This window comes from Mus musculus, chromosome X (genome assembly GCF_000001635.26).
Source record: "Mus musculus strain C57BL/6J chromosome X, GRCm38.p6 C57BL/6J".
NCBI classification, from domain to species: Eukaryota; Metazoa; Chordata; class Mammalia; order Rodentia; family Muridae; genus Mus; species Mus musculus.
The window spans coordinates 88,094,754-88,116,304 of record NC_000086.7 but is presented as its reverse complement, the minus strand read 5'-3'; the positions used below and the strand labels follow the sequence as shown (position 1 = coordinate 88,116,304).

The following is a 21,551-nucleotide window of genomic DNA, read 5'->3' as shown; positions in this document are numbered from 1 at the left end:
TAATAAATCTTCAAAAAGAAAAGACGAAAGGAGGTTATTATGAGTGTGTCAGATCAGGCATCGCTCCTGTATACCTTTCAGCTGCCTAGAAAAATGCAATCACAATTCTACGTGGCTAATGCAAGCCTGGGTAAATGTCCAATTGGCTGGGCCACTTTTGCCTGGAAGGACGAATTCCCATTATTCCTTCCAGGGTCCTTGCTGAAAGATTCCCAGGCTACCGTCCTTCCTCTTCGGGTCTTCTGAAAACTAAAACTCGCAAAGCGGTGGCTGTCTGTGGATTGGCTAGTACTAAAATATCCATTGGGTGGCAGTAATACTATCCTCTTTATGACTTGCTGCAAACCAGAGAATGCATTCAATCAAATGAACCGATCTTGTAGAAACACTGGAATCATTTATGCATTGCAGTTTCTCTTTCTTGTTTTCGCTCCTTCTTCCTTGGGATATTTTGAGTGGATTCTGGCTATTAATCAAGATCTCGTGCTGTTCGTGGCTTGCTTGTCGTTTTCGCTCAGGATTAGCATCATTCAAGATAAACGCAAAGCTGCTTCCCCCCACCCACTCTCTTTTGAAAAATCATTTTTGGGGTCTGCTGAAGAGAGCTAGGACCCAGGAGACACCTTCCCAAACAGCAGGGGTTGTGTGCTTTCACATAGCAGTACTGTACAAGGAAAACCCCGTCGGATCTGTTATTGCGGGATACTTGTGAAATACACATAGGATTCTTTCTTATGGCTGCATCCCGGATCTGGAAATTTTACTTGGGGACCAGGAAGATTTGAAAGGCTACATGTATCCAGAAGATTTGCAAGCAAGACTCCGATTCTTGTCGTAGAGCTCACAGACTTATTCACTTATCGTCCGATTTCCTTCCTTCTTTAAAAAATAACCAAAACAAAACAAAACACATTTAAAAAATTTCTCCCTCTTTTTCTGATCTCTCCTTCTTCAGTCTCTCCCTCTCTCTCTCTCTTTTTATTCTGCCTCTTCTTTTTTTTTTCTTCCTAGTCCTTTTTTTTCCCCTTTCCTGCTCTGCACCTGGATTGTATCGTCACTAAACAATCGGGCACTTTGAGAACTAACTGGCGACAGTCTTGTAGGGAAGATCTGTATGGAATTATCTGCTTTTATGGTGAACTTGGCATTTGTGAATGGGTACCTTGTTCACAATATTAATTGCTAGCAAAAACAAGAAAAAGAACACAGGAGTAAAACGTGGATTTTTCTGAATACGCATTGTGATGACCAGCAATTACCTTACCGGCTGATATCCAGAGGAGAATAATTTGGAAGACAGTTGTGGGTAAGGTCATTTTTATATGTAGACCCATCAGTGGCATGAGCAAACTTGGGCGTCTGTAATGAGAATGGGTGACTTGGATGATTGCTGCATCGCATTGATGGCTGTGATGTGGCCGTTATTGGCACAGAATGGAATAACTGCAGTTGTGTGTGTGTGTGTGTGTGTGTGTGTGTGTGTGTGTGCATTCCGAGTATAACTGGAAATAAATCAAAGAAGCACTCGCTCCCCAATTATTTTTGTGTGGAAGAGAGTCTTGGATTTAATTCTGGATAGACACTCTTTGTTTGGATGCAATATTTGTGGTTCCTGTGTTCTGGAGGGACAGCAGCGGTAAAAGGAGCACTTACTGAAGAGCCCTTTTCAAATGAAATGAGCTACTCTTTATTCTTTAAAAGAAATGTTTTCAACTCAGTGCAGCATTCTGCTGCATTTCCCAGCCGCAATGGGACCAGGGATATCCCACTTGTCAAGTTCCTAAACTTTAAGGTGATAATCATTGTTAATTGTTCTTCAGGTTGTGGTTATTGGGGATTATTAAGTGTCGTGGTCTACTTTTCTATCTATTCTGGTAGATTATCATTCAGAGTGAAAAAAGAAGGGACTGAAATTGATGAGTAAAATAGAGAATAATAGAGCAATATTATCTTAAATATCACCATCGTGCATTCTTTCCTAAGTTTGATTGTCCAATAATATAATTATTACCCAATACCCCAAATAGCTGAAGCTAGGACCCACGTGCAGGGAAGTCAAAGGTCTGGAAGTGGAGATGATCCTTTTATTGCAATGCAGCTAGCTTGGGAAATGCAGTCAATTACACACCTCTCTTAACCTTAAGTTGAAGATGTGTTCTATCTGTTATTTTACCCTTTAGCTAAAAAGTTAGAAACTACAGCACTCAAAATTCTTAAGCATATTCTGCCGGGGAAATGGGATAAAAAATCGATATTGATGACGTGGTTCGGTGCACTGTACTGCAATGCTTAAGTCCCATATTCAGTACCTATGATGAGAGAATGGAGCATTTGCATGTGTTATAAATCTCACCTGGTAGATTGATCTGAAGGGGAGGGGAGAAGATATGTGGATATGTAGGAAGATGGATGGAAGTCGTGCATAATCGGTGATTATGTAACTTCATTACATCAGTGAGCTTCAGTCAACGATAGTGAGATGGAATGATTGTATAGAGAGAGCCTCCATCACCCTGCTAACTTTTGAAGCCTTGTAACAGTTAACAGAGGAGGAGGGCAGAAAGAGATTAGCTCCGAGGGTCCTGTAAACCTTGATCTCTGCGGTGAATTTAACATGAGTTTTCTCACAGTGAGTTTCACAGGGCTAGCAGATCATGTAAGCTTTAGGGCTGGACAGGAGCAATTTTAGCCACACCCGTGGAGAGTCAAAATGTGTCTGCAATGTTTCACAAGTGCCCCATTGAGTCTTTGGGGCTGATGCTTCCAGCCAAGGTCATAGATCTTTTCCCTATGGTTGAGATATGTGACCTCAACTGAGTGGAAAGTTAAATCCACCGAAATGACTGAGAAAGACTGAAGGGAAGGACCATTTAGTGTCCCTTCTTGCATTTTTTCCCCTGGTAGAGCTTGATGCAGATTTCAGTCTGGAGGTTCCCTCATAAAAAAATGATGATTGCTTCCACAGTGTGTCAGAAATGAGTGCTTCCTACCTTTATCTTTGCCATGACAACCTCTTTCTGGGCCATTTTAACCCTCAGGGAAAAAGAAAAGTAAAAAATCTTTAAAGGTAACAATATCTTGTTAAATTATAAAACAACAACTCACAATGATTTCGAATGCATTCTTAGCACAAATCCTAGAAATCAAGAGCAATCTATTTTCAAGTTTTACTTAATGAATACCTTAAAAGACATGTTACAGTCACTGGAGACTTTCACCATGAGATGAGATAAATGCACTGTGTTCACTGTACAGAGGAGGGAACACTGCAGAATAAAATGTCATTTTCCTTCATGCTTTATTTGGAACTGTGCTTTTTTGTGGGGGAAGCAGATGAACATCAGCTTCTTAGGCCTTTCACTATTTCAGCATTTACTCCCCCACCCCAATAGATCAAACGAAAACACACACACACACACACACACACACACACACACACACACAAGCTGCTGACATTCTAATCCTGGCCACTTGAGTCTTATCTAGTTCCAATTTTCCTCTTTATTTATATTGCAGTGATGGATAAAGGACTTTCTGTCAGAGTGCTGAGATGATTTTTTCCTGTTTTTGTTTGATTCTTGCATTTTATTTAGGAAAAGTCCTATGGAGTTGGGGACAGGATTTGGAGACTCCCTAAGTTAACTTTGAAAACATTTGCTCACCTAGAATCAGATGGTGGGATTGTGGAATGAAATTTTGAGGTCTGATATTTGAGGTGACTTTCTTATTTCTTCAGGACATGCCCAAACATTGATGTATTGTGCCAGTGAATTTGGAGGTTTGGTGTTCATATTGTGTAGGAAATTGAATGTGAAGTTAACTCCTGATTCCTTCCTTCAGGGGTCAGGGTAACACTACGGCTGCTTCCAGGCTGTTAGTCTCCAACTATGTGCAGAAATTCAGCCTGCAATGAATTTTCCCCCCATATCCTCAATTTTCACATTGTATAAACGACTTCCTCTGTTTTCTGGCTTACACCACACATATGTTACCCAACAGGGCATCCTCTGGAGGTTTTCTAATTCTAATAGAGGAAGGAAATAAATATAAATGGGAAAGAAGTCTGTTTGAAAAGATACTGTGCATGAAACCAGTGCATCCATGTAATTGCTATCCATTTGCTTAAAGACTACATATACTCACATCAGGACAGATAGTTTCAGACATTTTAATGGCTACTTATAACCTGTTACTTTCTTGAAAAAGATTATGTAATAAAGGTACTTCATAGCTTTTATCTTAAGTATCCTACAAACCAATAAATAAACAGCTTTGTTTAACAAGAAAGGATTTAAACATGAAATTAGTGAGTGATGTAAAATATAATGTGTATTTTTCTATTTTATTGCATTTAAAAAGATAAAGTCATGTACTTTATTGCCTCAAGCTAAAATGTACTTATATTAGAAAATATTTATATAAAAGCTGCCATTTATATTATGAATATATAAGCTACTGATTTCTTTCCTGATAAATTCAGTAAAATTGAGAGATTTAGTGAAACAATCATAATATTCCCAGAAATAGAGAAATTTAAATGACATTTTTATTGCAGTGTATGTGAACAAATCAATGTTATTTTAAACAGACTGATACATAAAGCATTTTCTAGAACTGAAGTTAGAAAATGAAGATTTATATTTTGGACTCTTTTAAACTGTTGTATATTCATTGCAAGGTTTTGTATATTCTTATTATTTCATTGTATATGATCTTGACATTTGAGAAATCTTTTGCTTTCGTACGGAAGACTATTTTATATTTTAAAAGAAGTATTGATTAGTAAGATTTAAAAGTAGTAAGTTTTCTGGTAATCCTGAACAAATATAGCATAATTATAATTTCACTATTTTAGCAGCTATATATCAGGTCATGTCAGCATTTTAATTCCAATCCGATTTTCACTAGTAATATCAGGAATCTCAAAGCAGAAGGAATGAGGTTTTCTTCTACTCAGGCACTATAACACATTGGGCTGCCTCAGGCTCCCTGACTTGAATTTTAGGCTTTGTCACTTATTACACTTGTAACCTCTGAACTACATTTGACCTGCAGGAATTTCTGAGAACCATAAACATATAATAATTACATGTTGCTCAGAGAAAAGGAGATGGGGAGACAGTGTATATCTAAGTGCTTGCCACTGTGTTGTACATTGGAAAGATATGGAGATAAGTCAGAATTCCCCTATCTTAGGAAATTTTTTCAGAATATATTTTTCATGTTCTAATTGTAGATCTTTATAGATAACTTCTAATATCTATTACAGTTAGTTGAGAGGCAATATCACTCAGCAATTAAGCAACATAGACATAGGAAAAGCCTTTGATACAATGTTTCATTCTCCATTCAGTTTTGTTTTTCAGGGGTACTCATATAGGAATATAGAAGTCAAATAATTAAAAATAGTTGCGTTTGAATCTTATTTAACAGGATATTGTGCAGATGATATAAGAAGATACCCCCCCCCCTTAGTCCCCCTGAGTACTTAGGATCTGTTTCTGGTTGGAGGACTACACAAACAAATGCTTACAAACAAACTTGATGCTGCCACTTAAATTAGGTCAATTGACCACAAAGCTACTCTCAAGTAAGGTTTTATTTGCCAAAGTACATGGACTTGAGTAAGGAGAGTAATAGAGAAAATGAGAATGTAAAGACACCAGTACTGTTTGTAATTTTCTAGTTGCAATAATTACTAATGTTCTTTAGGGGGAGGCAATCCCCCATGTGTCACTGCTAAAGATGCATTTCTTTAATGCTTACATTTTAACAAAAACATATTTGCATGTTCATTAACGGAGTTTCTATATATGCTTTATGTGGAGACTAAATAGGCTAAGAAGTAAGGTTTTAAGTTTTGGTTATGATAGAACTGCAAATTCTAAAATTAATCCTGTAAAAAATAAATTAATGTTCATGTACTTAAATAATGCTTGTGTTAAAATATAAACTCAGTCCCAAGTCTCTTGATCTTTTTGTTAAAGATCCCCAATATTTATTTATTTTGGATGACTTTTGTCATGTATATTTATTCTACTTTGTCGATTCCTGTAAATAGCAAGTATCTTCTTGCTATCCCATATTTTAAAATATATATCTGTGTATCATGGAAATACTTTAGTTAAGAACCAGTATATTTTCAAAGGAATATCATAGTAATATAAATAGGCTTGTTTATTTGACAAATTCAGTTAATCACCTTACAAATATGCTTTTAATTTTCACCCAGAGAATGCCACCCTAGAGTGTCTTACAATGCATATAGCATACCATTACAGGTTATCCACATGGCTCAATGGACATACCCCTTGCTGCTTACCCTGGCCATTGGCTCACAATGACAAATCCTCAGTTGGCATCCTTTTTTGGTTCTGCTGTGCAGAATCACTAATCGAGTGCCAAAACCCTAAGCTTCCCAAGGCTTGTAGCTACGGAAAAGGGATGACTGAGTGGCTTAGTATTTCCTTCCAATCATATAATCTGAAACTGTCAAGCATTGAGCAGAGGATGAAGCAAAAGGAAGGAGCAAAGCTCTTTAATATGTTACTTCTAAACATTTGTTTGTTGTTGTTTAATGTAAACATTAAAAGGATCACTGTCATGGAAAAGTATTCAAAAGGTTTGTTATAATTAATTGTATGCATAGACAGACAGACAGACACACCCCCACACACCCCCACAAACTACAATAAATAACATTAAATGAACAATTTTGTTCCTACCTAACTAAATTTGAGAGTAAAATTAAACTGTATTTTTCTATACTAAGCTAAGTTATAGTGTGTGGAGTTTGAATTCACTGATAAAAATGAAAATAGATTATATACTTTTAATTTTTCAGTAAGTGTTACCTATGTGTTTTATACTTCATATGAATTATAATTATATTAAATAAGTACATGAAAAAGTGCTCATAGACATTCATCTTCTAATGGCTTGGTTAAAGTTATTTACTTGATATACTTTTATCTTATCTGCCAATACATATAATAACCATTATGTTTATACAGTGATCACCATGAACTAATATATTAATTTAAGTTAAAAATGTTAATTGGATCCTGGAGAGATGACTCAGCAGTTAAGAGCATTGGTTCCTCTTCCAGAGAACCTGGGTTTAGTTCCCAGCCCCCACATAGTGGCGAATAACTTTAATTCCAGTCCCAAAATATCTGATGCCTTCTTCAGGCACCAGGCACACACACGGTGCACAGACATACAAACAGTCAAAAGATCTCTAGACATACAATTACATGAAATTAAAAATGTTAATTTAAAAACATGTGGGAAAGCCATTTCATCAGTTTTACCTTCAGCATCACTTGATAAACATGTATAATAACAATAAATATTCTTTAAAATAAATGTGTATACAACTGAGTTCATAAATATCTGCAAAATGCATTATCTATGCACAAAGTTTACTGTAGAATAGAAATTCTAAACTCCATTAAATAAAATGCCAAAGTGTTCAGAGCCAAAATACTTAACATTGCAAAAATTTCATCTGCACATGAACTGTGTTTCTCAAATGTTGAAAGGGAAAACTAAGCTTTTACTGTAGTTCTTGCACCTACACAGTTAAGTTTCTTAGAACATGAGCTTTGGAGTGAATAACCTCCTGAAGTTCCACCTTCAGCAAAATGACTTTCACATTTATGCTTCAAAGGTTATACTAAAATCATTATGTATCATAAAATAATAATTTTTAAGAGATTGTATTGCTGCTCCAATAAAATTAATTTTAATAAATATAACCAGAAGTAACTAAGGAAGAGTCATAAGACTCTAATGGAACTGTGCAAAGTAGATGAGTAAAAGATGCTCAATTAAGGCCTTTAGATAAGGATATTTTGAGCCAGTGAAATGAAATTGAGTCTCGAAGATCTTGCAATTTGTTAGTCCTTCTATCAATTATGATTCTGATCTTTTGATAGGTGTAGTATCACAATTGGATATTTTCTTTTATTTATATTACAGTATATCCCGACATATGATATTGTCTTCTTAGTTCAGAGTAATGCAAATTTTTTTCTTTGTTAATATTATCAAATCTAATACTTTGGACTCTAGCTCACTTTATTGACTTGTGATTACTTTCCTACTGCCCCACTTGTATTATATGGACTGAAATCTCATTTTCTTTACGCACATTGTACTACTCTTGACTTTATTTGATGTCTGTGGACATCATGCAAGGGAAGAGTTAGGAAAAATAGGTCACTGGTGAGTCTCCTTGCTTTAACTGAACAGTTCTTTCTGCAGTAGTTGTATATCTCTTCTCATGCAGAGAATTGCTTTTGTATAGAATTCTTCCCTTTTTGTCAAAAAGCGACCCAGAAATGACTTTTGTAAACATTTCACTCTCTGGCCTTTAGGGTAGTCTGCCTTGTCTCTATATTGCATGCTGCCAGCTTAGATCCAAGGCAGTCTACCAATGACCCCTTTCAAAATATATTTTAGTCACTTATTCTATAATAAAGACATAGAATCCCATTTTAAATGTCTCCACTAATAGGATCATTCACTCTTCTTATATAGTCAGCAAAGGAGTAATTTTGAGAAAGTAAAGAGAACAGCATTTCTGGAACATTTCTTGCTAACCTACAAAAACACATAGCTACTAACTGAAAGACTTTCCTCCTTCCAACACCTCCTGTGTCCCATACCTTCAACCCCTTCCATATCTTTCCTCCTGCTCCTTCTCCAAGTCATAGCATCTTTTTCTTTGATTATTATTGTTACACACACACACACACACACACACACACACACACACACATGCACACACACATGCACACATAAATATATAAATAAAACATTTGGAATGCATTTAGTGTTTGTATGTACATGATTTCAAGGCTGACTACTTAGAATGGTGGATCCAATTAGAGGCTTTTTATTTTTTGTTAAGATTTTTGGCATATGAACTCTGTTATTGTGCTAAATTGAAAGATTTTAATGAGAAGCTCCACTCCTTTGGATTGTACTAGTAACACAGAAAATATGATACTAGGTTTCTTTCTTCACTCAAAGCTGCCTTCAGAGGATTACATTTTCGATGATAAGGTGTAGAGAAGACTGCAAAGACCATATTTTCATTCAGCTTAGATGTTGCAGTGCACTCCAGACACACTAGATAGGCAGCTGTTCCTATTTTCCTGTATGGAGTATTGACACTGGCTAAGAACACTCTGATGTTTACAGCCTCACCATGAACTTTATTTCTGAAGAGACATAGCCAGGGGAGATAAACACAGCACTATAAATGGGAAAGAGAAAGACTTCAAATGGTATCAGATGTTTTGTGTAAACAAAGCTTCATGTAGCCAAGGGAGAAAATTTGAATGTAAAAAAATGAATCTCGTGGCTCTCAGTGTTTAGTTTGTGAATATCCCTGTTAAAGCGCCTAATTGTTCTCACCAGGACAAAACTCCTGAATGGTACTCAAGAGGAACCCAGCTCCACAGTGTGCAGAATAAATTCATTCAAGGGATCATTGGGGAATTTGGACTGCTGCTCTTCCTTCTTGGGATATTCCTACAGGGATCTTAATAACAGTCTCAGAGTCAGTTGCTTATGTCAGTGGGTGTGCCCTTCCCAATGACTGAATGGTTTAGTTTAGCTACAGAGAGCAAGTGCCTGTCAGTCTCATATTTTTAGGTACCAGAATCACACAGGATATGTAGTAGTATACTAGTAAATAATTCCATAATAATGGTTAAATGTTTGCTAATTACAAGCCAATTTTAGATTTATATTCTCCAAAATTTGTGCTGAATTGTAAGCGGAGACTAAAGCTTCCAACATAGAAAAGAAAAATGGAAAATAAAGGAGAGAAGATGAATAATATATAGTTTATTTCTTACAAGTGGCAGAGGAAGATAAAACTTAGTGGCCTTCCCTGCTCTCTTCCTTCCTTCCTTTGCTTTTCTTTCACCCCTAACCATAGCTATTTTAATTTTTTAAATTATTTTTTAGGACAGTGTTACTGTGTTGCTCATGCTAAATTTGTATAAGGAAACCTCCTGCCTCAGTTTTCTGAATGCTTAAATTCTAGGTGTGTGTCACCCCAGTCAGCTACCAACATAGCTATTTAAGTTAATTCATTCAGTGTTCAGAGGCAAAAGTTAAAACAATGAGCAATGTCAGCTGTCTGAGTCCAAAGATATAGGTTAGTCAAAGGTGTGACTGGGAAACACAACCATCTAGAGATGGAATTCAAGGCAGTTTTCCATGCATACTTCCAAAAGTGGTACCAAGTACAGTGGAAATTTAGAAAAAGGCCAGACAGAACTCATGGATACAGAGTAATCAGGGGAGACATACTAATGGAAACAAGCTTCATATTAGACTTTGAATGAACTAATATTGGTATGGATGAGATGCCACATTCCAAATATGGGGGAGATTAAACACACACACACACACACACACACACACACACACACACACACACACACACAGACACCCTTAAGGAGGATCAAATGGAGAAAGATTAGACAAAGGTCAAGCCAAGCTTTCCTAAAGAGTAAGATGTACAATGTGAAATGTATGAAAATAAGATAAAGCTACAGTCCTCAGAGCTCCAGGTCTGGAGCTAGTGGAATAGGGTTGTGTGAACATAAACAAAAAAGACCATTTGACAACCTACTCACATTAATGCTTAGGAAAAAACAGGAACAAGATGAAAGCCTGTGTCTCCAAGTACCTTTGATTTTCAATTTTCTGAAATTCCAAAGAGCTCTTTAGTATAATCTTTACTGCAGTTGTATTCACATTGAACCCCAGAACTCCAGTGGCCATCAATGTCTGTCTTCATTTCCTTTTTGCCTTTCCTCCTTTCTAAAACAGAGGATAGAAGTTTTTTTTTAAATAGTTGTAGAAAATATAGATGGCATCATGTGTAATGAGATGAATGCGTTTAAATTATATTTTCTTAATGGGGTTAGAAAGCTTCCATGCATACTAGCAAAAGATTCCAGTTCAAGTATAATTATTCACCGCATAAACGAGAATATTTAAGTTATATTTATTTACAGTAACGGTTACAGCAAAGTGATGCTAAAAGTAGCAATTCAATTGGAAGGAATGGGGAAATTGCAGAAAATAAAGTTAGAAAAAAGGAAAAGGAAACATTTTATATGAGGTAGAAATACAATTTCCAAAATGGTTTTATACTAAGATCATGAGGGGAAAGAGTACTGTTTTAGAGTTGAATGTATGTTCAATAATAAGATACATGGTTTTATTACTAGCCAGTGTGACAATTTTTTGCTAACTGGTAATAATTAAAGCAATTTTGAATTTTAAACAAAGAAGAGAAAGTAAGTCTCCTACTAAAAATATAATTCAAGCAAGCTCAATTTAAAGTATCTTCTTGATCATATATGTTGTCCATATTTCTAATAAGTAGAAAAAGATATCCTGGGTTCACCTGAGACTTTTGGCCTTTTCCTTATGTGGATTAGAGATTCAGCCTTCTCTCCTCTCTCCCCAGGAATGTTTCTGTAAAGCAATAGATCTGTGTGGTTCTGGGCTTTGCCTTCTCAGATAGCATGAGGCTCTTTTGCCTAATAAGGATGAATATTATATTTCATTGTGATACAAAGAAATAAGGTCTTTTTGCTCTGAAATTCTAGTCCAAATTCAGTAAAGCTTTTGGAGGTCACAGGACAGTTTGAAGTAGTCAGTATTCTTGTCCGACCATTGGGTTCTATTAAATTCAGGTCTTCAGGCTTGATGGCAAGCACCCTTACATATTAAGCTATTTTGCCAGTCAAAGTGATCAATATTCTTTATTCCAATTACATGATCAGAGCTACTTCATTCACATTCATCTTGATTTATTTACTCATTTGCCCAGAAGAAAATGTGATATGCCATTGTAGGGCATTCTCTTCTCTCTTATAGAGATAGTGCTTACCATAAGTTAAAATGTCCATGGCACTTCTTGGTTTTGAAAAAGTATAGACTAATAGAAGCGCATGTTGTCACCTGCTTGTAATCCTAGCAATTATGAGGCAGAGGCTAGAGATCATGAGCCCAAGGACACCTTGGCTCACATTTGATACCTTATCTCAGAGGGGGAAATGAGATTATAGAGTAGGGAGGAAGACAAATGTTTTCAATTACCTTCCTCATACTCATATCTGGAAATGTAGACTCACACCTGGAAGCTTCTGTTGCTTTTAAGGAAAAAACTAACTGCTACATGGTTGCAAGTGATTCCTAAGCAGTTTCTTCAGGGAGTTCTAGACTCTTGATTGTCCTTAACTTTGCTTAAAATTTATTCTAGGAGCTGAACTTTGTAATTCCATACCCAGGATAGGCATATAGACTATGAAGAGAGGCATTCTTGGTCTTTGGAAGCTCTAGCAAGTTTGTGGTAGTCACTTTGTCCTAGAGGTATACTTCACCAATACAGTAGAAAACTACTGGAATAATGTCAGGAAACTAAATATACTTGACTAAAAGAACTTACTGTATGCAGCTTTGTTTCAGAGGATTATGGTTTTTTTTTTGAAGAATATAATGAAATCATATTATAATTATTTACACCAAAAACTTATAGTTCACAAGTACGTAAGAAACATATGATATGTGTCCAAGATTTCCATACACAGTGAGAAAGGTGTTGATAATTCATGTCCAGTGAATTGACATGAGAATATTTTTTTCTCCAGCCGTTCATTTACTTGATTTTAAAGGTTAGGAGAGGATTTTCTTGGAGGTCAAAGAAGGGACAAGGCAATGGAGGAGAGTGGGCCAAGTTTTCTGAATTGCACGGATAGTAGGGCAGTTCTTTGGTTTGTAAGGGATAAAGAAAGTCAGCAGAAGGTAGAGACTTGAACTGAGTGGCACTGGACTGAGTTGAATGTAGATTTTCTGGCTGGCTTGGAACAGAGAAAGCTGTGTTCCAGTAACAGTTGCTCAGCAGAGATTTTGAGTTGGTAGGTAAGGCAGGGGCTAAATGTGAATTGATGAATTTAAAATCATGATAAGTTATTATAGAGCTCAATTTTTACTGTGAGTTTCATATAATACTATTCATTTTTATATTATGTAGATATATTAATTTCCTTCTTGAATGCAAGGGAACTGCTATTACTGTAGATTTTAAAATGCTTTCTTCAGCTTTGGTGAGGTGATAGGAGCACCTTATATTTCCTTTTTGTGAAGATTTTCAATCAGGCTGAATATATTGAGACTTAATTTTTACTTAGTAATTTTTTTAAAAGTAGTTGCTCTACCTAAATAGGTAACCATTTATTAAATCATAGAAAATTTGAATAGAACTGAACTCAGAGTACACCCTTGAAGCCTGATAAAATTTCTTCTCTACAACTACAGTAATTACCCATGAACTTCAATAAACAACCCCTTTGACTGCTTTGCTCCTTGATTCATCTGACATTTGTCTAGACAACTAACTCATTTCGGTTGAAGAAATACTCCCAGATTTTCTATCTACTTTAGGTTTAATAGCAAGAACTAGATTATAATTAGCAATTCGCTTACTGCCAATTGAGAAAGTACACTATTAAGCATTTTAAAACATTTAACTTATAAAATAAATTCGGTCCTCTTTATTGCTACTCTTAAATGACTTGATTTATTTCTTTTTCTATCTTGGTTTATCACTGGAATTAAAAAAAAGTTGTATGTTATTTTTAAAAGACCAAATATCTAATGAAGTCAATACTTCTGTTTCTATTACAATAATGAATTTGTATGGTTTATTTTTTAAACACAAAATATAAAAGTTTGGAAAGAGACATCAAAATTTCTGTTTCTGTTTTCTGTATGTTTGAACAAATATAACTTAAGGGGTCCAGGATCAGAATTATTGAATTTTTACTAATGTTATTACACTATTTGTGCACAGCATATATATTTTTTGTTTTTATAAATTTGAGATAGATAACTTTTATGCTACGACACAAACGCCACATCCTTTATAGTAGGTAAATCATGTTATTTTAGGTTTCTTACTCAAAAGAGTTATGTAGGTGGGATGAGACATGAATGATGGCTACTGGAACAGACTATGCATCAGAAGTTATTTAAACCTCATCTATATTTGGAGGAAAGGAGAATTGTTATTTCCTGTTTCCAAAACTACAATTAGCTTTTAATTTCTTAAGGTTATAATAAAAGAAGATGTAGATTTTTCTGTGAGTATATTTCTTTTAATACCAATTTTCTGGAGTCAAGAATTCAAATTCTAGTAGATATAAGCTCACCATTTATTGATTTTTGTAACTTCTACTATTCTAGCCTCACTAGATTTAATATTATCGTTCAATACAATTTCAGAAAAATAAAGGTGTCTATGATAAAGCCTCATCCTTGTCTAGGTTTGGAAAACTGAAAGATATTGAGAAAATAAAAATCATTTAACTTCACTGAATCTTTTCAGTCACAGATGTTTAGTATACCTAGGTGCCACAACTAAGTCATCAACACTTTAAAAAGGAAATCAGAGCACTGCATCCAAGCACATATTCATTTACACTCCTGCAGACTATAAGAAGTTAAGTGTAAATTGTTTTATACCTAAAGAGAGTCTCTTGAATGATTTATTTGTGTGAGACCTACAATATCTAACTTTATGCTAGAAGGATTATAGCATGGGATAATTTAGGACAATAAAATGTGTTAATTTGAGTGCCAGTATCATCATCACAAGTCTTTTATCATCATTATAAAAATGCTGATATTATTTCTGCAGATATGACCTAACCAAAATGAACAGTACACATCAGGACATTGGCCCACAATTTTAATGAACTTTGATGTTTTCCTGCCCCCTGGAAGTAATGCCAGTTGTGTGAGCCTTTGTCTATGACTGACTTCTACTTTTACTTCTTGTTAATCCAACAATGAATAAATAGGTTTGGTGTCTGAATGCTTGGGAGCATGGGTTAGGGGGTTTCCAGAGGGGAAATGAGGAAAGGGGATAACATTTGAAATGTAAATAAAGAAAATGTCTAATAAAAAATGAATTCCACACATCAAAGAACATTGTCAAAGAACACTGTGTGCTATCAACTCACTAGTACCCATAAGTTTTTTCATCAAATTTGGTATTTAAGTGTATTTTTTCATTACTTTATTTACTTTATATCCTGACCCTCCTCTAAGTCCCATCCTCACAATCCCCTCCCCCCTCCGTTTAATTTAAATTTAAAACTTTTCCTTATTTTTTGTTTTAATTTATTTTTATTAAATTAATCTATTTTTTACACTCCATATTCCATTCCCTGCCCCCCAACTGCCCTCCCCTTCCCACACCTCCACCCAACCCCTCTGTCTCCACATGGATGTCCCCCAACCCCTACTCCGAGACCTGACCTCTAAACTACCTGGGGCCTCCATTTTCTTGAGTGTTAGGTGCATCATCTCTGAATGAACACAGAGCTGGCAGTCCTCTACTATATGTGTGTTGGGGGCCTCATATCAGCTGGTGTATGCTGTCTGTTTGTGTCCAACAGTAGGGAGAGGGAACTTATAGAGCCCACCTCCAGCAGGAAGACAGGACATCAAGTGAGGGATGGGGTTGCCATCTCACAGTCACACTTCTGACCCATAATTGTTTCTATCTGAAAGAATTATGGGGGTGGAAATGGAGAGGAGCCTGAGGAAAAGAAAGTCCAGCAATAGGCCCAAAGTGGGATCCAGCTTAAGGGGAGGTTCCAAGACCTGACACTATTACTGAGGCTATGGAGCACTCACAAAAAGAGACCTATCATGACTGCCCTCTGAAAGACCCGACCACCAGCTCAAAGGGTCAGATTAAGTGTATTTTTCATACAAAAAAAAAACCTTTAATTTTTCATTCATTCATTCATTCATTCATTCATTCATTCATTCAGTGTGTATGTGCTAGAACACATATATATGTACCACGATATACGGAGGTCAGAAGACAACTTGAAGGAGTCAGTTTGCTTGTTCTACTATGGATTTTGAGGGTCAAACTTGGATCAAGAGATTCAGTAGCAAGCAACCTTACTACCCACTAAGGCATCTCATCAGCCCTTAATGTTATCCTTGATTGTCTTTTCCAACTTGAGTGTAAGGATGAGAACATAGTCCTAAAACAATTTGATTTGCCACATAACTTTAAAGTCTAGAAGAGTCCTCATTAACAATACAATTTGGCGGAAGGAGATGGTGTGTGAGGGGGTGGATATCACTCTCTGCTTCTTGCTTTCAGTCAGACAGTAAGAGAAAAGCAAACATGATTAAAACATATAACATCTTGTTCCTTATATGGCATTAACATTTTAAAGGTTTTACTCGTGATATAATGTAGTTGTATTGTGAAAAGTTGTTTTCCCACAGGGGCTGAACAAAGGTTCTAAATTGCTGGTTCATATGATAAAATAGTTTGGGGTGCCAAATTGAGAGCATAATCACAAATGGGAAACATCTGTAATGAAGTAATGGATATTTGAAGATCATTAATCATAATTGACTTTTATTAATATATCCTGTCCTGGTTATAAAATATATATTATAGTTTACTATTCATTCACTTTCAAATCAAGGCAAGTGTGAGTTCCTGATGGGCTTTGCTGTTTATTAGCTGTATAATCTTAAGCAAGTGACATATTTGGTGTTTTGATGTCTGGATACCTGAAGAGAAGAGAAAATCTGCTTTTGGAATTCTTAGGGGAGGGGACATTTGGAAAGCATATAGTTGGCAGTGCTTTACAAAGTAGGTGATGGGAACCCTCTTTATTATAGTGTTTTTGGATATCCTATATTACAAAAAGAGAGCAGCTAGTAACATTCTTTAGATTCACTGTACTTCAGAGGTGATTTTCTATCCTTATCTCACTTGACCTGTGAGAAGTGTTTTTGCATTGGATAATGTCTTCTCCTGGTATACTTATGTTATGTGGTATTCAAGTTTTTTTTTCCTCTTGCTATCAGAAAACACAGGGAACAAAAACAACTTGTGGAGAAAAGAGTTTGTTTTTCTTACACATTATTGAGGAGGAAAATCAAGGCAGGAATTCAAAGAAGAAAGCATGTTTCATGATACATACATACATGTATGTATATTCCTAGACCTAGGTAATGTGGGCCCTCTAACACCAATTAGAAAACCAAGAGAGTCCCCCACAGACATGCCCACATTTGTCAACTTGACAAAGGCAATTGTTGTACAAACAAGACTCTTTTATGTAATTCAAGACTGTGTCAAATTGAGTGTTAACTAGAATACCTGACTTTCCGGATAGCAAAATGTCATGGTTTCATTCTGTGCTGTTTTCTGTCTCTTTTAACTGCTTTTGATTGTTTTCTTCGTCTTTCCTCACCTTTGTGATTTCATGCACTATTGTCTCACATTAATTTCACTGCTGATATTCAAGCACATATATTTAATAGCCTATTTTACACTTAAAAGCAAGTTGTTCAAACCAGGACTTCTCTTTAAAAATTGACCCTATTAAAAAAAAAAAAAATTGACCCTATTTAGTTTCTTTATTTCAACCAATTTTAATTTTAGTTTTTCATTCTTCATTACAAAATCCCTTGAAACCATCCATCGGCACTCCCCATCTCTTGCATACCATATCTGTTGTATTGTCATCATTCCTTCAGAATGTAACCAAGTTTCCCTGCCTATTTAGCATCATGCTTGTTGGAACCTTTTATCTCTTTTCTAAATTGTAGTAACCTCTAATCTGATTCCATGCCTCTGTCATTGCTCTGGAGAGTCTGTCTGACGACAACTGTAATTGTCCTTTGAAAAGAGAGCCAAATCCTGCCATTTTACCATTCGAAGCCTTACAGAGCTTGGCTTGTGATTTTACTTGAAGTGAAAGCAAAATTCATATAATTGCCTAGAGTTATTGGCTTACATTTCTTGATTTCATTTTTCTAGCTCATTGAAGTTTTACCCACTTTCTCACTTCTCCCTGGCCTCAGTTAGACATTTTTTGAACATGGCAGGTAAGTTATTGACTAAGAACCTTTGTATTGTCAATCATCTCTGTCTGGAACAGCATTTCCATGTAATCTGATGCCTACCAAACTTTTTTATTTTTGTCATGTCTGGCTGACTCTGGGAATTTCTGGCTAGCCCCACTGTGAGTCTCAGATTCAGTGACAGAATTTTTATTTAAAAATAATGTGAATAGTTACAGACACCCAACACCCCAAGACTAAAATATGACCTCCACAGACAGGCAGATGTGTGTACATGCATTTGAACATACATGAATCCATCTATATAAGAATATTCTCACTCACCAAACATACACACATATACACAAATAAATAAATGTAACATATTACAGTGTGAACACTTTTTTTTTTAAATACACTTTCACCAACTCATATCATAAGAAGAGAGTATGTGCCTGGAGTATATGAAGCATATTTCATTAAATTATATTCACATACTATAAAGCTATATAAATACTCATCAGCCACAATAACTTACATGTCAGTAGAATAATATGAGGTTGTTCTTTTTATTTTATACCAATTAAATTTTATATAAAATTTAAATGTGGTTGATATTCTCTAATATGGATTAATCTCCAAGTACCTTATGGTTTTTTTAAAAATATGGAATAGCAGATGATGTTATTCACTGTCTATTATAATAGAAAACAAAGTCTTTCTTTCTTTCTTTTACTTTCTCTCTTTCTGTCTTTCTTATCTGGTGAGAATTTGTTATGAAGCATTCTTTTTAGTTTCAATAGAAAACATTTATTTTTTTTTCTCATTATTTGTTAAAAACCCTGAAAATAGTTACAATGGAACCCTTTTGTTAATCAAAACAATGAGCATTATTTCTAAATATTGAATTCCTTTTCTTTCTTGTTGAATCATTAGTTTCCTATAGCAATAAAAATTTCATTCTTTTATTTCATTCATGCAATTAAGTATTTTCCAAATAATTTTCAAATATTTTACCTCTTACCAAGCCTGTCATGATTAAAGTAGGTAACTGAATCCATGAACTGTGATATGAAGATTCATGTTAACACTTTGCATTAAATCCATATATACATGAGTGTGTATGTATGTGTGTGTTTATGGGTGTGTATACATGTGAGTGTGTATAGTTATACAACTTCAATAGACTGATTCTAGAATTTACTGAAGTGCTAATTTACTGCTAAATCTATCAGCATCTTTATTTGTTCTTTCATTTTCTTGGGTGTTCATCCCATGACTTGATTTCTCTTCTCCAAGTTTCAAATGTAATGATAATCATGTCTTCCTGTTACACTTTATTAGTTTTTCTGAAACAAGAATAAAGGTGAGAAATGGAAGGGGGAGAGAGAATGAAAAACTTATTTAATCCCAGACGTTCCCATCGATCTATATAAATGTTGTAAGTTTTCTTCTAACTATTTTAGAAAGAGTCACTTTTCCCCAGCAGTTTTATTGCCACTCATGTCTGCTTTACTTTGTTACTCCTCTGCTGCTTGTGGGTGGATGGAGTTCGACTATTTCAGAATAGTTACTAGTGGGTGGGTTCAAGAATCTCTAGTGGGTTGAGAAAAAAGCCATGTTTATATAGATAGTGATCCTTCTATTAAAATATCGAGTGAGTAATATTTAATAGCTGTGTTTACCACGCACACAACAGAGTCCATCTGTACAGAAAATTCCAAAGTACTTTACATTCATGTACAGGATTGTGAGCAGTTCTTATTCCCACAATTTATTTCTTGGTAGACAAGGATTCCCTCCTGAGGGCATGACATGGGCCTGGATGCCTATGGATCTGTACAAATCTAAGATGCTATGAATCTGTCAAAACCTAGCTTTCCTACTGCAGCGGATCATAGCACACAGCTTTAGGGCCTTGTGTGCATTGCTTTGATGACAGATGTAATACCTTTAGGTTCACTGGCTTTAAAATGTGGATAGCGGGGGCAAAGGCACTCACATGATGTACTTAGCTGCCAAGTGAGTACATTCACTATTTTGATTTGAAGTCCAGTTCTTTGAGATTTTAAATACAGAACTGGCAACAACCAGGATGCCTTGTGTATAGAGAAAACCATATTAAATCTAGAGAATAGTTGCTGCAAGTCCACCGTACTGGAAATGATAAGCTTTTCAAAAGGTTTCAGCAGGTTGTTTTAGAAACAAAACAAAACAACAACAAAACCCACTTCACTTAATGTGATGTTTAAATGATTATGTATTTTAAGTAGACATTATTAATTCTCATTTTCTGTATTTTCTACCTGGAAAAATACTTTGCATTAGTGTTTTGCACTTACCATAATCTTCAGAGATTTAGTAATCATTGATGTTCACAACTCACTTTACTACAACAATGCTAGCATCAAAACATGAGGTTTAGGTAGCTATAAATGTACAACTCAATTATAATTTTTGCAAGTGGAGTCCCTGGAGTAAAATTACGTATATTGTTTTGTAATTATCATTCCAAAATTCAATACTAGGACAATTAAGGTCTAAATGATTTGAGATACAGAGACCATTTTGAAAAGCACATTTTACTTTCATTTTATTGGCAAGTTTTAAGACTAAAATTTAAAAAGACCAAAAATGGACATAATTTAGATGTGCATTTTAATGAAGAAAGCAGAGAAAATGTGAAATCATTTTGAAAAAGGATACTTAGTGTGATACAGCTTCTATAAATGATGATTGCCCCCCACCCTGTTATTTAAAGAATGAAATAAAGTTACGTGTAATGGATATTACTAAATTCAGGTTGACATTAAGATGCGGACATTTTAAATAAGTCACATATTTTAATTTAAAAATTTGAATCTAATACAAAATGCAAATTGATGTAGCCCTTTAATGTAGAAAAAGGGAAAAATGTCATGATTGAGTTTGGAGAAATTGTAACTTGGACAGATTTAGCCAGCTGCAATGATGAACAAGGCTTCCTTTATTATTGCTTCAAGAAAAGCTATTGAGTGAGTAGCACAAAGTAGCTACTTGAGTACAGGAATATCCAATATCCCTTTGAGAGGCGTATTTGATTATAGATCTTCCATTTGCCCTCTTGTTGCTTTCTAACTCTCCAAGTGCCACAAAAAGACCCCAGGATCACTGTTGTTGTCCTTGTTGTTCTTTTATGACCTATGGGTTGTATCACTGAAAACAATGGTTATCTACTTAAAGTGATTTTTAGCAATCTCTAGCTTCATACCTAATTCAGTTGTTCCTTCATTTGAAATCTTCCATAAATCTTTGGTACTTACAGGATTCACTGTGAGAAGGTTAGCAATAGCCCCCTCCCCCTCTTCTCTGACATGTGCAAGAAACCTTTCTCAGCATCATTTCTAACTCTGTCCCAAACAACTTCTTGACATTCCTTTTTTTAAATTTCTTTTTTATTAGGTATTTATTTCATTTACATTTCCAATGCTATCCCAAAAGTCCCCCACACGCTCCCCCACCCACTCCCCCACCCACCCACTCCCACTTCTTGCCTTCTTGACATTTCTTTTCATACCCACAGACATACTTAACAGGTAGACATCACTGATATGGCCTCTTACTACATTTTGGCCCGAAAACTC

General features: G+C 35.4%; 1 protein-coding gene across 1 annotated transcript in view; it reads left to right on the top strand.

Moving 5' to 3' along the window:
- Nucleotides 1-356: 356 nt before the first annotated feature.
- The window catches only part of Il1rapl1 (interleukin 1 receptor accessory protein-like 1), a 1,375,012-nt gene continuing 1,353,817 nt past the window's right edge, over nt 357-21,551 (top strand). The window contains exon 1 of the mRNA NM_001160403.2: nt 357-1,306. The gene's annotated coding sequence lies outside the window, so the exon portion shown is untranslated. The remainder of the gene's footprint in view (nt 1,307-21,551) is intronic.